The sequence below is a fragment of the Apus apus genome, chromosome 3 (genome assembly GCF_020740795.1).
Source record: "Apus apus isolate bApuApu2 chromosome 3, bApuApu2.pri.cur, whole genome shotgun sequence".
Lineage (NCBI taxonomy): Eukaryota > Metazoa > Chordata > Aves > Apodiformes > Apodidae > Apus > Apus apus.
Window position 1 is genome coordinate 80,870,730 of NC_067284.1, and position 17,777 is coordinate 80,888,506.

Consider the following 17,777-nt stretch of genomic DNA (forward strand, 5'->3'; position numbering starts at 1 on the left):
TTACTGAAATTGTGTATTTTATCCTTAATTTATATGAAGAATATTACACTATAATCAAGAAGCCATAGGCTCCAAAAAGCCATCCCATACAGAGCTTAAGAATTTCTACTAACCAAACCATTTAGACTGGAAAAAAAATAGGAGACTGAAATTAAATGCTGCAGGGAATCCAGCAGGCAGCTGCTTGCCACATGTGGCAATGCAGTAATAAGGCCTTATTATTTGTATTTTATTTTACAATAAAAAATAATTTAACCTTAAAAAAAAAAAGTAAGTCCAATTAAACATAACACCTGCATATCCTTCCATTTTATTTTTTAATAAGCTGTACACACATTCCCATTCATACACAACTCCAGTCCCTTAAAAGATGAAATGAAGGCATCATTGCCCCTTAGATGTACAGTAGAGGTCAAAGCTTTAGATTGCCACTGGAGTTCAGGCTTGTCATGCAATGTTACTGTAGTTGTCACTTATCACACTGAATTTGAAAGGGGTATGAAAACACTGATAAATGTATAGGGTTTTTTTCAGTAGATTGGGAGCAAATCAGAAAGTCAAAGGCAAAAGTATCTTTTTCTTGTGACACTAAATATTAACCAATGTTGCATTAGAATGCACTATGATAAAAGTGGATGAGCAGTAAATTTATCCATAAAGAATTGAACACCAGAGTGCTCTTGCTGGGTACTGCAGGGCTCTGCCCTTTATCTCACAGCTCAGTAGTCATTTTGATGACAACAATTAAAGATTTGAAACTTTCTCCTATAGATTCAGGGAAATAATTTAAAGGCAGCTTAGAAATTAAAAGTGAAAGTTTGAATTCAGAATATGCAAACTGATCTATACCAGAGAAGTAAAAACCTGGAATGCAGCCGTGCTAGAAGAAACAGGAATAGATGTTTTGCCCAGTGGATAGCAAATGTGGGAGATACTAGCAATGTAGATGCATCAGATTGCAAAGAAGGAAATAAAAATATGCCTCCATTTGACAGTCTGATTTAAAACATTGTGGTTCAGCCATTTCACTACAATGAGTAAACTGACAAATTGCCAACACTTCCAAGAAAATAATCCAGAAAACAATGAATTATCCAGCAGTTGGAATCGAGACACTTTCCAGGAAAAAACAAAGCTCAAGTTACGTATTACTAAGCTAAAAATAGCTACAGAGACATGATAATGCTTTGCAAATATCTGAGGATGTAACTTCTAAGGATGGAGGGTAAAGGACTTGAAATACAGAAAGAGGTGCACACAACATGGCTGACAAGGGTGACCAGTGCAGCCCAGTCCTGACAGCAAGGGAGGTGTCAACAGGAGAATGAGAGCAGTGATCTGATGAGTGCCAATGGGCAGGACATGTGAAACTGAGTGGGTAAGCAGGTGGGACAAAGCACCAGAATGTTAACTGTGAGGAAGCCATACCTTGCAGCAAGAGTTAGTAGATGGCTATACTGACTGCCTGTTCTTTACTGGCTGGATTTGTCAGTAATAGGTTGAACTGTAAAATTTTCTAGCCACCTTTCCCTCAAAGGCAATCCAGTTCCTCAGTAGTCTCTGTACTCTACTGACTAGTTGCCTACAGAATTTCTTGGGTGCCAGCCAAGGCCTGGGCCCACACCCAGATGCCTCTGTTCAGTGCATTTGGATCCTCGGTCAGTGTCTGTGCAAATAATCCTCAAGTATTTGTCTTCTTTCATGTTGTATACAGTCTGCTCACACACAATGAAGAGCTCCGGTTGTCCAGTTACGCACATTGGTAAAACCACAACCGCTCAATTTTGCCACATCTATAAATCACAGCTGAACTACACAGGTATTACTGTTCTCAAATCCTGTTTCCTTTACAGTAAGGGCAGTCCTTCATAAAGCTCTGATTTGCATTCCAGAAACTGTAGCAGCTGAGTGCAAAACACCCCCCACCACACATTCTGCAAGCAGAGCACATAGCTATTGCTTTAGCAGTTTTAAAACTATTGCACCACCATAACTTCCCTTGAAGCCACCATTTCTCACTAATGCTACATCCTCATGACCTGAGAGCATAATGCCAAAAAACCCTGTGCTGTTAGCTGCCAAAACCCGCAGAGGTATTTCTATGCTGAAATATGGGTGAGAAGCAGCACTTCAAAGATGCTGCTTCTGTGTCTTCCATGTAGATACTATTCAATAGCCGCTAATGGAGCTTCTCACAGGTTAGCTGCACCTGAATTTAGATCTGTCTGTGATTCAGAAAAGGCAAGATACCATCATCTATCTTCCTAACAGGAAAGACCTTAACAGAACTCTAGTGTCTGTAATGTTGGAATGAGGCACAGTTTCAAACATCTGCTGCTGCTCATAAATACATCTCATTAAGGAAGTTTTCTGATCATTGCCACAAGAATATCCTTTTGTTCATTCTGTAGAAAGTAGCAGTTTAGCTTTCAGACTGCTGTCTTGCCTTAGGACTGACTTTAGAGCAGAGCAGTCAACATATGTAGTAGCATTTACTGTAGAATGGAAAGAACAAAAACACAGAATGTAATGCAGAGACAGCAAATTCCCCTCATTTTATAGGGCTGGCCTGCTCAGCAGCATGCAGGGCCAGAAAATGAACTTGGAGAAATACTGAAGAACCAAATGGTCCTACAATATGGGGAATATCTGCAGTGCAGCACGTTTGGCCATGTTCTTTGACATACCTCCAACATCCCAGGTGACTCTTTGAAGGCCTGTGTGGAGAGCCCTGTATGGAGACAATTCTCTCCCACCAAATACCTCCACGTGAACAGAGACTGCGTGACACTTGGAGGACTGCCTGATGGCTCATAACTACCTGACCACAAGGGAAGCACATTTATAAAGGTCTTTATACATTAATCACTTCCTGAACATTAGATAAACACTTTCACAACAGCACTTACAGCCAGTCAACAGAACATCACTACTGGACGTAGCGCATTCAACTGCTCCTCTCAAAATGCCTCCAGCAGCAACCCGGTTGATGCCTGAATGTGCACTAACAGCTCAGGATGATGGAGCACAGGGAGAGAAGGGGAAAGAATAAGGTAAATCACACAGCACTGGTGAAACCTAATGTGCTCTAAGTCTGCAAGTGGATTGGGTCAGGCATGCAGTAGGTGGGCAGAGGCGAAAGGTTGGGATTTGAGTGAAGTGCCTTACAGAGGTAGTAGAGCATTTGAGGTAGATACATTGGCTTGTAGGAGCAGGACACGCAAAGAAGGATGTCAGTACATGGATCTGAGGATGTAATGAAGGGAAAGGAATGCATGAGAAGGGAAGAGGAAGGCAGGAGGGGAAGCAAACCTCTTCTTACTAATTTTTATGATCTGGAAAAAAGTATTCTGGTATTGTCTACAAATGCAGACAAACAAAGTTTTAGACCTCCCTACCCCAGTTCAGTATTTATTTGGAAATTCTCTGCAACCGAAAGCTCAGTGTACTTTTCATAATGCAGGCTACGTAGTTGCCTGCACAGAAGCTGCAAGTTAATCAAGGGCAGATTTGCCGTCGAGACACCGGGCAAGTAACAGGGTGAGGTACAGTAGCGCTTTGCTAGGCTCAGTAGCTGTGTCTGAGCTCCCTCTAGTGAGTTGTGTCGGTTTTATGCGCTCGAAGATCACTGCCAGCTACCGTGTGCCTATTGATTGAAGAGCTAAGTTTAAACTCAGATACTTTAAAAACAAAGAAACAGGCAAATGTGCCTTTTACCTCTCTTGTAACAGTTCACATTAATTCTGCTAAGTTATTTTCGAAATTTTCCTGGAAAGTACAAAAGAATAAATGGAGTGTTAATGGTGTTAGAGGCAAACTGAAACTAGACTGTTTTCCAAACACTTGCAAAACAAAAGCAGCAGGCTTGTCTAACTTCCTACTGCAGGTAACAGAAATATTTTCTCAAACACAGAAGGACTTTTGCCATCATGAACGTGAAACAACTGACAGAAATAAGGCTGGCATATTGATCTTGATAGCTCATGGAATAAGCAGATGGGTGAATCAATAACTTTTTTAAGAATTCAGACTGCTTGATTTTCTACATGACGTATGATTTCCAAAACATGGCCACCGCAAGCATCAAAAGGAGATTGTACAATTAATTCAAGTGTGAGAGTTTGGGGTCCTCCTCCAGTAACATTCCCTTTCCAAACTTTAAAAAACATCCAAGATTGTTCAGTTTTTAAAGTAAAGAACTAAAACTGACATAAAAAAAAACCCAAAACAAACCCTCTCATGGAACACGTGGCTTGAGACATGTACATGCATCCTCGTGGCATTTCTCTGTCTGACAGTTTATTTCCTTCAGGAATGGGGAATGGAAGGGACATTTTTGTGTGCAGTAAGCTTAAGCTACAGAGGCTATGAAGTATTGCCCCAGCTCCTTCATGCAGGCCCACACATCTGCCCACAACGGGAGGAAAAAGGGAACATGTTTATCAAAACGAGAGTCAAGCAAGTGAGTCGTGGTCAGTGTAAGGGTGTCCTCGAGCTCTAGTGGTGATTTGCTGTGAGGCTGTACACAGTTCACTTCTCCTGTGTCTGTAGCATTTGGGACCCCTTTTCTTGGTTGTAACCTCTTGTCCAGGCACTGCTGCTACATCAAGCTGTGGACATCAGCATTACTCTTTCCTGACACTGTTGTCCTCTGGCTTGTTACCGGTTCTGCTGTTCTCATGGGAACTGCATTTTGTTGCATTGCTTAGCCATGATCACAAATTAACTTCTGTTCACATATTCATACTTTTTAAAAATCACAGTGCCACAAAAACCCTCCCTGTCTCCTAGATACATGGCAGTAACAAACTTGTGGTCATACCCCCTTCTGGCTACAGTGGAGAAAGAGTTCCCTCACAGTTCCTGTCCTCAGACTGCCCTGCCTCACTGAGTTCTAGAGCTTTCAAATACCGGTACACATTTAGAAGTGGGCATGACAGCAGCCATACAGTTAATCAGAGCAGGGTCAGACGTTGTTAACCCATCAGCCAAGAATGAATGAAAGCAGTAGAGGGAATTAATTTACCCAAATGAGGAGGAGAATGAAGAACTGCAGCTTTGCACTTAACATTATGGAATAGCAATATTTCCCCGTCCACCACATCAGTCTCGTCATAGGTTCACCAACAGGAGGTTTGTTCACTTGTTTTTATGAAAGATCTCAGGAGAGGAAGCATCCAAAGGCTGTGGTAGTAGAAACCACTGTGCTGTCTCTCTTCCTTCCAAGCTAGTTTGCCATTTGATCATGCACTAAGCGTGTGAATGGAATTGTGCTCTATCCTGTCCTACAAATCCTGTGGTACTTGAGGCTTCCAAGGAGAGTAACAGCCCCATTGTGCTCAGTCACCAGCTCTACATGCTGCCTACAACATGCAAAGGGTTCTAGGCTTAGTTTTATCAGAAGTGACTGATGCTGGAGGCACTGTGACACCTATCAAGAAGCACAGCAAGTGGAATGAAAGGTACCTTGCAGGCAATTTGGAGCACTGTGTTCAGATTCCATATCAGAGGCAGCATATAATGCTGAAGCCATCTGGCCTGAGTCTGTAAAAACACAAGAGGCATAAAACCAAGTTAATGGCAGCATGCCAGGGTCTTGTTAAAAAACAGCACATCAGTAAAAGTAAGTGCTGATGTAGCACCACCAAAGTCTCTTTAATTGGCCTGGAGACACAGTGCCCTATGCTTCATGGTATATATAACAGCAATACCCGCCTATGTAGAAGAAAAAGTGTTTTTAGTGATCACTCTCATGTGTCTTATAGTGGTTCCATACCTTTGGTAAACATTAAGAGCTCTAGTTCTCATTGCCATTTATTTTTTTAATATAACACAATGGAATTTGCCTTCTTAGGAGAAATGACCAATCTTTGTAGGGATAAATAACAAGATCCCCCAGATGAAGCTGAAACGGAAACTAGGGACATTTTAGCTTAAAAATAACTAATTGAGATTTTAAACAGGTCATACGTGCTCATCAGAAATACCAGTTAAAAAGACACTAAACCTGCCTGTCTGGTTCAGAGAACATTACCAATAACCTGGTATTTACTCCCAAGCATTAATGAGATAAATTGCTGCTCACATGATTATGCACTGGAAACAGCTGGAGCAGAGAAATCACTAAGGATCACTTGGATCTGAGGAACAGACCCTCCCTGTTTCCAGCTACTACAGCCACGTGCTGTTGACTTATTTTCCTCTTCCTAACACTTAAGTCTTTTCTTGTATTCCTGTGTGATTGATTTGTAACATATGCGGACAGAAAGAAAGAATATCGTTACGTCAAACAGTTTTGCTTCAGCAGTAGCCATTAGTCTGCGTCACTGAATACAGGACATCCTGGAGGACACGGCTCCCGGCACCCCAGAATGGAGCCCGGCCGCCGCGGAGCCAGCAGGTGGCACCGCTCGCTTGTGCCGTCCTTGGTTTTTGACCGTTTACCCTTTATGCTGCTGACGGTGCTGTGTGGACCGCACATATTTGTTCTGTCCTATTTAGGATAGCTTTCCCTCTTTGGGGTTAGGACTGCAGAGCTGTTGGTATTTATTTTGATGTAAGTAGGGAGGGATTTGGAAAACTCCAAAGAAGGGCAAAGTGTGTAAAAGATTCTATTTCTGAAGCAGCAATCTGGAAAGTACTTGCTGCACAGAGGTCAACATTTGTTTTGAAATACAAATGTGGATACTTGTTTGGTTTTGAGGTGTCTGCTTAAAACCAAGTGTTAGTGTTTTAGTTCTTATCAGTGTTCTCAGAGATTATAGTTAACCTTATTTTTATAGGAGTTTCAATACTTTGCTCTCAAATAATCAGTCCACACACATGCCCTGTTTTCTCTCTCTTAAAGAGACAGCGGAGAAGACAAGAGGAATGAAAGTGAAAATAATAATTTCTGCCAAAAATAAGATTGAAGATCTACACACAACTAGACTACACACAATGAGGAGGCACTATTATATCTGGCCTCTTGCTTCTACAAGATTGTTTCTATCTTTCCTCTCTTGCTTCCTGCCTGGAAGCCATTGAGCTGTGCCCAGAGCTCACTCCCTCTGTCTTCATCCTCCACTTCTGTCCTCTTTAAGTTCCTTCCTCTTTGCATTCTCTCTGGTGCATCTGAAATCTCCACATTTGCAGGTGGAGAATGGACCACATAACCTCACACATCTACCTGCATTTTACTGATGGACGAGGAGGGAGAGAACATTTCCTCAGTTTGATGTTGCAACATACTACCAAGAATTAATTTTGATTCTGCACAAGTGTCTGTCAAAAACTGGAAGCACAAATCTTTGCTTGCAAAACACTAAAAAGTCCTCCTGTAAGCATGGCATTTATCTTCCTCAGATAATACTTGGAAGATCTCCCAAGAACTTTGGTGTTAGGGTTTGAAGCAAGACATCTTAATAACCTCTTAATCTGTGCAGTATCTGTTTTGCTGGGTGATTGATTTAACACTATTTTATGGATATAAACAAGTAGTATCTGTGTACACTGTAATGTCAGTAAATATTGACTCTGAAATACTAAAATACAATTATTAGGTAGTAAAAACAATCAAATCTAGTGAAGGTGAGGATTTTTATATTAAACTTGTAGTTTTTGAGTCTTTAACCGTTTTAAAACATTTGTTTCTCCATAGCCACAAAGGACAGAAATTTATACATTAAAAAATTCAGACTCCAATAAGAGTATACACCCATTAGCTGAGACTACAAAAAGACTGTTGAACCTGGGATAAAACATGAAGAGTTGGAAATACAACACACACACAGGGTGCCTTCAGCTCTGCTTATCAGTCTCCTAGAAGCAACTGATTACTAATATTGTGTAATTGCTTAGCAGCAGATGAGGATTCTGGGCTGCAAAAAGGATATCCCTAAACGACCCTTACAAGTAAGGCCCATGAGGATTTTCTCTCTCATTCAATTCCAAAAGCCATAGTTGCAATGTTTTCAGTTTTATACTCTCCCATTCCCCTGGGCCCTTTTGCTTTCTCCCAGGCTGAGCTAGCTTCACCCTAAGTACAGCTGCCTCTCTCACACTCACATGGTTCCCCCAGCTAAACAGACGGCAAAGGATTCTGGTAGGTATGGATGGCACAAGGGTCTCAATGGACTGCTTCTAAATACATGCTTAGAAGGGAAAACAGCAGAAACATTTATAATTAACATGTTACTACAAACTCCAACATTAATCACTAAGCAGATCCAGGAATGCTGGATCTTGCCATCCGAGAAACCTCCTGGAGGCACTTCGGGAATTTGTCCAAGATTTCACCAAACTTCTGGATAAGCAGCAATACCTTGGAGCTGTGTTTAAATCTCAAGCATATTCACAAAAAGCTGAACTTACCTTAAGTCCACTGGAATTTATAACTACTAACAATTTAGTTTTCCTTACCTACACCAGTGATTTATGCTGGCTTAGCTGTCCAGGAAATGAGTCGCATATTGATGGAACTGGGGCAAATTCCCATTATAGGTGGAACCAAAAAAGTCTTAGGCATCACCCTTGTAGCTGCAACCTCTTGTCTAAGATCAGTTGGACCCAGATCCTCCCCAAAACCTGTTAGGAGCCAGACAAATTGCCAAGAAGCTTTGAGAGAACTGATTGATGGCGCTTCCCAGGACTGCCAAGGTGAGAGCAAGCAAGCATCAGTTGCCTAGAGGGGATGGCAGGACAGGCAGGGAACTAGCAAGAAACACTCAGATAACCTGTTTTTCTGTCTTCCACTTATTTTAAAAGGGACATTCATTCTGTGCAGTGTAGCAGAACCAATTACACAACAGGTTTCAAGCCTCTAATTACAGTGGATGCTTCTGTGTCAATATTGCTGGAGGGAAACATTCATGCAATGAAGCCATGGTATCTGTGACAACAACATCATGTGCCATGCTGATCAAATACTAGTTCATGGCTAATCTTTAGTGTCACCCTTCCTGGTGTTAATTACACCTTACAGTTAAAAAAGAATAATCATCAAGGCTGTGTACAGACAAAATATTTTCATATGAAACAAGGAACTCACTAAGCAAAATGTCATAACATTATTAATAATATATAGCTTATACTTCCAAGAAGTCTAATTATTCGACATGCCAAAGGAGGAAACTTCTGTGATAATGAATAGTCTAATCTTTCATAACTGGAACTAGGTCAACAACAAATTATATTACCCAGACAGCAGGAAAAAGATGAATTGCAGGAAAATTAAAAACAGCTATTATTTCCAGCTTCTCTTGCTAGTCCACCTGGAAGGGAAAAATCAGTAATATCAGGATGTCAGTGAAAAGGAATGTCATTAAAAGGAATTAGGCAATGTCATGCTTCTTTCCAGCTTCTGAACTGTAGTGCTTTAAGAATCAGAGATAAAATTTACACCAGGATAGTAAGATATAGAAACAATAGGAAACACATGGAGTTACAGAATTATTTCAGTATGTCTTTTATTGAAAAAATATGAGATATAGAGCTTGAAAATAATTCATGTTTGTGTCAGATCGTAACAGTAAAACCTTTTCCTCTTTTTTAGCACTCTTCAAAGTCAGGAGTGTCTCAAAGCATTTTACTAGTTTTAACTAGGTGTCAAACCTGGAAATGAAATTCCTCTGAAGGGCTGCACTGCAATGGTGGGAGGGAAATTAACCACCCTTACACCCTAGTCACGTCCTGTCAAGGTATGTATCAGAAGTGCATCGCCTGTGGAGCAGGGTGGCTCTTACCCAGGTATTCCCTGTAGGCAAGTAAAATGTACCAGGGAGGTGGAAAAAAGGGGGAGCAAGGTGTGTCTGTGTACTCAGTGGCTCTGGTTTATGGAGGTGTAGACATGAACTAGAAGCAAAGTATAGACAGGAGCCTCATGATACCAGGACTTCTGCGCTGCCAGGTAGTATGACACCTTATGTGCTTTAAATGCTAATTGTAATAGTAATAACATGCATACCTCCAAGGTTAGAAGATCAATAACAAATCTGTAGAAGAATTTCTGTGCAAGAACAGTTGTGAGAATATAAAAATCTGGCTTTAGCTAGAGTTGATGTTGCAAGACAATGAAAAGGCTTTTTCCCATTTTGCTATGGTTTTGTTTTGCAAGGAAACAGCCTAATACTCAGTGTTCTGATTCAATGCCACAAATCCCAGAAATAAGGCTGCTTGTACTTTGTGATTTGGGATTTTGGTACCTATGTATTACAATGTTGCCTTTAATTACATTAACATATCCTGTTGTCTCCAAAGATTCCTGTTCATGCAGTCACTAGGAAGCTATTCAGTATTCTTTTTGCCTTCCTTACGCAATGAGTGGATTAAGGTCTTAGTTAAAATGCCTCCTCCACATCAGGTTCTGCTTATGAAACTATTCACTTGAAGTGATGGATTAGGACTAATTTAAGTACAGTGTTTGAAGACTTTCTTGTAAATATTGAGGTATTGCCTTAAAAAAGATAGAAGACATGATCTCTGCCAACAAGTTTGCATAATTTGAGAGAAGGCTGCTCTGCAATGCACATTAAAGTAGTGCAAGTTGGGTCATGTACAGATAGCACACATGGGCCATTTGTTGATTTGAAGATTATTTTGAAATTTGAATGTAGTTATACTGGAATTTGCAGTACATCTAAATAAATTTCTTCTTCCTAGGGAGAAAAACTAAAAAGGAAGCAAATACGTTTTCTTGATAATACGCAGTCCTTGTGACGCTTCAAGCCTAGTCTATCAGTAGTTTGCTTTAAAAAAGCAATACTTCTCACAGTAACAGAAGCAGCAGCAGCAGGAGTCTGTGACTGTTTTGTAGAATGAGACATTTGAGGTCAAGAGACAATGAGAAACAAGAAATAGCCTGAAGAAAGGACAATACAGTTACATCCCTTCCTCCTCCCTCCCCAGTTTGAAAGAATTGGCAGCAACAAGTCTTTCATCACAAGGAGAATCCTGGTCATACGACCTATTTTCATCTAATTACATGACCTACCCTTCCCCTCCTCCTACTAAAGAGGTTTTTTTACCATTTACTCACACGTGCCTTGGAAATCATGACACGTGCTGAAAAGCAGTACTTCACTGAGATATGCTGAGATAAGTACCTCAGCTCATGAAGATTTAACAATGAATTTTAATAGGGTCTGATAGGATTATTAATCCAATGTCCATTTCTGGTTTTCCTATGTGACATAGGGACAGGCAGCATTAAATGGTGGCTTCTCTGTATTCAGTACTCCCAACAATAACTGAAAAGAACAGGACATGCATGGCTCCAAAAAATGGGTGCACAGAAATGTAATGATAGCACTGACAAATGGGTGCTATCTGCTGTGACCATATTCTTTTTCTATTTAAGTAAGAGATTAAGATGACATCATTTTTTTTCTGCCACCACCTGAGTATGAGCTATAACCTCTACCTTCTGCACAAAAGGAACTTCCACCAGGGAAAATACACAGAACCAGCAGGCAAGATCCCCAAGCCTTTCTTCAGGGCAGTTTCCGCAGCTGGTATCTATGACAGAAGTAGGGCTCTGGAGGTGGCTGCACTAGGGAATTTCTAGGTTGTGTTTGGACCAGACGCTGTACTTAAATTTTTCCTTTATGTCAGCCTCCCCACATTATTTTAAAGATTTCTAGTGAATAGCTTATGATGGGCAATTTCTCGGTGAACTTGAGATTCTAAATCACTAAATGTATCTAAATCACTAAATCCCCACTAATCCTGTTCTGCACTGAGTCACACAGTAGCAAAAAGCTTAATTGCTATAAATGCTAATAGTATGGAGTTCAGACTTTCAGATTCTCTCTCAAAGCTTCTAGTATGAACACTTTAAAAAACAACCTGGTCTTAGTCTATTCCTGGCCAAGTCCCATTCCAGAGGTAACCATTGGTAATATTATAAAAGCTCTGCTCCGTGAACTTGGGAGTACTAACAAGCTCATATAGTGCAGATACCATCAGGCAATTGGTTTTACCCCTCAATTCCATAGGGCAATGCTAGATGCAAAAGCAGTTTATAATTCTATAGCTCGTTTAAAATAGCTGTAAAATCTCACTCCTTATAATCTCAGTCATTATGATGTTAAAAAAAAATAGAAGGAAACCCAACAACCAGATGCAATTTCTTCACCTGATGGCACATCACAAAAACTGGCAGGAATAGTACATTGCATCTTCCTATTTTTCAATACTTCATTTGTACAGCCCTTCTGAAACAGCTATCATGCCAAGAGAAAACTCAAAAAATAAAGTGGAAAAGAAGAAGGGTTTTCTTCACTTCTTTTTTTTTTTTAATTACTTGTGACAATGCAGGGTAACCATTTCAGGCACAATGTAACTAAAAAGTTACTGATATTGCTTAAAATGTTTTACTTCTGTGATTACCATGACCCTATTCACTGTAAGGAACATTAGAATGTGTATTGCTGTGCCACCACAGGAGCATCAAAGGAGATTTCTCCCTGTTATGCAAGCAATGTGCTGAAACACAGGAGAATTAAGTGATGTCATTAAGACCACATAGGAAATTTGTGGGAGAGCAGGCAATTAAATCAAACCCTCCCAAGTTCCAGTTTTGTATTCTTACCACTTAATCAACTCTCTCTCCATACTACTTTAAACCATGTTACAGCACAGCCATTTTCAGCCACAGCCAATTTTTTTTCCTGGTCATATAAAAAAGAAAATACTGAGCCAATTGGTGAGAAGAGTCATCATTCAGAGTCAGTCATTTGAAGAATATAATAATAAAACAGTCAATAAATAATAAAATAGAAGAAAAGTTAAACTTGCCATGTCTCTATTCTAATGTAACCTGTTGAACTATATTTGAATTAATAATGATGCTAAGTGCTCTGTGATGGTGTCACAGAGCATAGTCTTTTTTCCTTAAGAAACTGTGTGAAGTCTGCCATTCTTGTTCACATTTGAATGCTCTTGAAATCCTGAGGTGTTCTCAGCAGCACTTCTTCTATTCAAAACTTTCTGCAAGTATTTTTATGGTTTCCATGATGCTTTTGCTGTGGGATCCTAAAGCCCTCAGGCCCTCATACTACATATTTCTATCTAAGGAAAATCAACGTGTTTAGATTCTCAACACTTTTTTTTGGGAAAGCTTAGGATAGCAATTACTTTGAAATACTTCTGAAAGGACTACAGGACATACTGTGCAGTCTCTACACTGTAGGCAATACAATCTCAGGCTCAATCCCTAAGGACATTGCTTGAACTGCTGCTAGCAGAACATTTGACTTGCAATCATGGCTGCTGCTTCTCCTGCAGAGAGAATTATGTGGCAAAGAGCATCTCCTCCAGGCTTGCATGGATATGGACTCATTACAGACACCCACTGCCTACCTCATTTCTAGCTGCAGGAAGTGTATGAAAAGACAGGCTGTTTTGGAGTTTCTCAACTGAAACTTTAGAGGTCTTTACAGAAAACTCATGCCTGTTCTGCTTGGTTTTGAGAGCTCTACAGCTGCTGGTCATCTCAGTGGTCAGAGTAGCAAAGAGAAGAACACTTGCCTCCCTGGCTGCTCTGTACTGGGCAATGGTAGCTGTGAAAGGTCTCAGTACAAAGAGGAACACAGTGCCAGGCTGATCTGTCAGCATGGGTGGGCTGTGCAAGGCTTGCTGTGTGTTGCAAAATTCAGCCAGTTCACTGAAAATACTGTTGCATCATCCTACTGCATGTGTTGATAGAGATCGTTCTTTTTAATGTTTTATAATACATAAGTCACTTATTGCTAATGGCCATCTATTCTGCCTTTGTAGGTAAACCATGAGCTATTACCAGCAGTGAATTGGCTCAGAAAAGCAATGTTCTATTTATAGAAGAATATAAGAGACAGTATGTGCCAAATTAAAAAAAAAAAAAAAAAAAAAAAATTATGTATTTACCATTGCTTAATTTTCTTCTTTGCCTTCAACTAACGGAAAGCTTTCGATTTTACAAAATTGAAAGGAAAAAAAGATTATAAAAGGCATTGTGAGGTATGCCAAGAACATCTGAAATTATTTTAATCTTTCACATTTACAGACAGTGACACCAACATCCACTCTATGGTCTAAACATTTCTGTGCCTCACTTAATTTCTGCTGGGAGGCAGAATCTGGTGACCCCTTCTTTCCACATCACTTTGTTTCCTCACTCTTGGCACAGCAATAGGTATTGTGTGAAGCCCAGCAGAGCTGTAAGATTGTGCCTTGATTTTTAAAATAGGATTCTCAATAGAGCCTGCTCTGCTGGGCATTGTTATTTTTCTGGTAGTTAACAGAGCATGAGTAGTAAGAGTTAGATGGTGAAACACAAGGTGACTACAAACAGCTGGAGCCTCATTTTCTGATTACAGAAGTTGCTATTACACTATATATTATATTCCCTTGTGGTCTGCTGATACAATTTGCTTTAATACATGTAAGCAGCAAGCAGCTACCATGGGTATGATAATATCAACTACTAAAAGTATGCTGAAATGCCATTTGGTCTTAATTCTGCATGCTAGACAGGAAATTCACTTCTTGAATCAATTTTATTCCTTAAGATCACAAAATTTATGAGAATATAAAAATATCATTAAAGAAAGTCTTCAAAGCTGTGTGAAGTCGAAGATTATATGAACAACAGGTACTCATTTATCTTCCCTAATCTGTGTTGTTTTAGTAGGAACTGGGACCAGACAAAAGATCAGAAGATAGGATTTATAAGCTCTGGTCCTGCTTTACTTCTTCCCGCTACTTGACCTTATACAAACCACTTGAACTTCTCCTAAGGAGTCCTACAAACAATTCAACATTATTTTAACTGTTAGTCTGCCTCTTCCCTGATGTCATTAAACTCTTGTGCATTTTTTTTTTTTTTCTGTTTCTGATTGGAAGAAAAACCCATCACTGAAAGCTATCATTATCTGAAAGAGTTTTCATCCATGACTAATACAAATTTCTATCATCTTTGATCAAAGATCTTTATTGTATTCTCTCTGCAGCCCTTTCACCCATAAAAGACTCAGTCTTTACCTTTGTACAACCTTGAGAATGTTTCCCTTTCTTTAATTTACTAACTTGTACATAAAGCCTCAGATCTTTGAATAGTCGTGGAGAAACCTCAGTATATATTTTTTTATACTTGTAACTCTTTACAAATATACTCTTGTCTATTATTTATAGTGAGCCTTTTTTGGAGCAACATTGCTAGTTTCTATTATGGTAGATACATTTTTCTTGCTGAAATTGACTGTGTAGATCCCTAGTGATTGAAACCTTTCGCTCTCTTCTGCAAGTCCTTTCTACAGTGCACTGAATTCAGCTAGTTCAGGAAAAGTAGTGTGAAAATATTCTTGCTACTTGCATAGCCTCTGAGACTATATATCAATTTAATTAGAAATTCTAGAAGAAAAGCCAGAAGTATTAAAGTTTTACAAGCATGAGGACTTTCAGCAGCACATACGAGTGGCAAAATTCATGTTATCTCTGGCAAAAAGCATCAATTCTGGTTTCTGGAGAAGCAGAGGAATAGGTTTAATGCTGTCTCTCTTTAATAAAAGATGTCAAAGAAAACTGACAAATGGTTCCTAAATTAAAGGAAAACCAAAATGTACATTTTTAGATGTAGGATTTATGTGGAAGTAATACTACCCTCATGTTCCAGTGCCTATATGCTTTCCCCACCACTTCTGGTGTAACCACTACCTTCTCGTGCAAGGCTGCCCGTTTGGGAGAACAGAAGAAATACCGACCAGCTGAGGGGGCCACTATAGGAAACACTGCACCTGTGCTGCTTCCATGCACTAGCAACAGCAATTGTGGAATCTGATCATGTTTTGGCCAAACTGTGAAAACTGGCAAGTTTTCTCATTGCAGTACTTGGCACGTGGCACTTTCTGGGGAAAAAAAACAAACAACCTAAAGTAAACCAACAACCAAACCCCTATAGCACTCACTCTGAAAGTTGGTTTTGGTAACAGCTTTCATCAGTCTATGAAAGCACAATAGTGGGGTTTAAACTAATTTTCAATGCCAGGCAATGAAATGGGACAAAATCATTAATTGTCATTTGATGTAAGTGTTACTGGAAACTTCCCCAACAGCTGAACAAATGAATCCTGCATCAGGGGCCCATCTTGGCTAAAAGATGACACTTTGCCAGGCAGCTTCTTGGCAAAACACAAAAAGCAAAATGAGAGAGCTGACTGATCTATTGTTGTGTGAAGCTGGATTGAAACATGTTTTCAAGAAAGGGCATGCTTTTGAAATTTTGGATGTGCTTCAGTGCTGTCTCTAATTTTTATTTTAGCCTGTTTGCCATTAAACACAAGCTCAGAATGAACCCAAGTGCAGAACCAGACCTTTAGCTGAAATTCACTAATACCAATTCTGTAACATCTTGGCTGTCACAGAACATCCTGTGAAACATCATGCATCTGCACCCCATCACCATTTTCTTCAAGGGATGACTACAATTTTTGAACATTACTGAATGCAGTAAACTGCAGGCTCATGTTGTGCCAAAGAATTACCATGACACTTAGTTCAAAGTAATATGCATCACAAATGATACAAAGGAGCAGTGTCTAAAAAAATAATTAAAAAGGGACTTTGTAGTTAAATATTTTAGGCTTCCTTGAGTAGCTGTTTTATAGAAAAAAGATTTAGATTATTTCATTAAGGCACCTGGAAGTCAGCATGTGATCCTTCAAACACCAGCTGTTTAAGAATAGTACAAAATCAGCATAAGTTTTGAAACCACTGCAACACACTAACAAATGAGTGAGAGTCATCAATAGTTTTTAATGTAATAGTAACTGCCATTGCTATTTCAGTTTTGCCTGTGGCCTCATTACTGATTTCAAAATCTTGATATTGAATTTGAGAGTGTAAGGGTGGAAGAAGAAAGGGATAAGCTGTGAACAAAAAAGTGAGAAGGATCAGAAGAACACTGCTAGAAAATACAGTGTTACCATGAAGAAGAAATCACAGAATGGTTTGGGTTGGAAGGGACCTTTAAAGATCATCCAGTTCCAATCTCTCTGCATGGGCAGGGACACCTCCCACTAGACCAGGTTGCTCCAAGCCCCATCCAACCTGGCTTTGAACACTTCCAGGGATGGGGCATCCACAGCTTCCCTGGGCAGCCTGTTCCAGTGTCTCACCACCCTCACACTAAGTAATTTCTTCCTAATGTCTAACCTAAATCTCCCCTCTTCCAGTTTAAAGCTATTACCCCTTGTCCTCTCACTCCATGCACTTGCAAAAAGTCCCAAATTTTCCTCTAGACCCCTTTAGGTACTGGAAGGCTGCTATGACATCTCGGAGCGTTCTCTCCTCCGGGATGAACAACCCCAACTTTCTCAAATAGCTTTGAGAGACCAAGTAGCCACCTCCCAGTAACTATGAAGAAGTTACTAAGAAGCTCTTCACCACAGTGCATGTCAGGAGGATGAGACAACAGACTGAAACAGATTCAGACTGGGTATAGAGAACTCTTTCACCCTGAGGACAGCCAAGCAGTGAAACATGCTCAGGGAGGTTGTGCAGTCTCCAAGGGTTACAAGATCTGACTGGATAAAGCCCTGAGCAATTTGGTCTGATCTCAGTTGACTCTGCCTTCAGCAGAAGGTTGAACTAGAGACTTTCTGAGGTCCCTTCCTAATTCAGTTACCTTATGCTTCTATGAAGGACACACACATAGCACAGCTGTGTCTACAAAGCCAAAGCCTAAGGCAAAGCCTGTCCTTTGGACAAGAGTTTATTAACCAGTTCTGGAAGCCCATTGAGGTTTCTCAAGATTACCAATGCGT

The 17,777-nt window shown here is 40.0% G+C and overlaps 1 long non-coding RNA gene across 1 annotated transcript in view; it reads left to right on the top strand.

The window, feature by feature from the left end:
* The window catches only part of LOC127382430 (uncharacterized), a 48,489-nt gene that overhangs the window by 23,264 nt on the left and 7,448 nt on the right, over nt 1-17,777 (top strand). The gene's annotated exons all lie outside the window — the stretch shown is intronic.